This window comes from Penaeus monodon, chromosome 22 (assembly GCF_015228065.2).
Source record: "Penaeus monodon isolate SGIC_2016 chromosome 22, NSTDA_Pmon_1, whole genome shotgun sequence".
Lineage (NCBI taxonomy): Eukaryota > Metazoa > Arthropoda > Malacostraca > Decapoda > Penaeidae > Penaeus > Penaeus monodon.
In genome coordinates this window covers 20,310,085-20,310,406 of record NC_051407.1, presented here as the reverse complement: position 1 = coordinate 20,310,406, position 322 = coordinate 20,310,085, and the positions used below count along the sequence as shown (strand labels likewise).

The 322-nt window shown below is 30.4% G+C and overlaps 1 protein-coding gene across 1 annotated transcript in view; it reads left to right on the top strand.

Moving 5' to 3' along the window:
• Positions 1 to 322, top strand: part of LOC119586981 (BTB/POZ domain-containing protein 6-A-like) — a 22,974-nt gene that overhangs the window by 19,152 nt on the left and 3,500 nt on the right. The window lies entirely within an intron of this gene.

Genomic DNA, 322 nt, shown 5'->3' with positions numbered 1-322 from the left:
TTCTTTTCTATGGCGAGAAAAGACTGAAGCTGATATTGTATGCGAAATATGTGTAATGATCTTCTTTTGCGTATAATTTTCGTGCTATTTACTCATTTATTTATTTTAATGGTGGAGTGTTGTGTTCCTCTTCCTTAGTAATTGTATGTCAGTAATCGTTTATCTTTATATTTTATATTTTACTGTGGTATTCTTTAAAAAAGCGTTTGTGTGTTATGGATATAATTCACTATAACTATAGTGTTTAGTCTTTATGCGATTGCAGGTCACTAACCTTTTTTTTCATGAGGCTTTTGATTTCCATACTTCAGTAGCCTTTGAA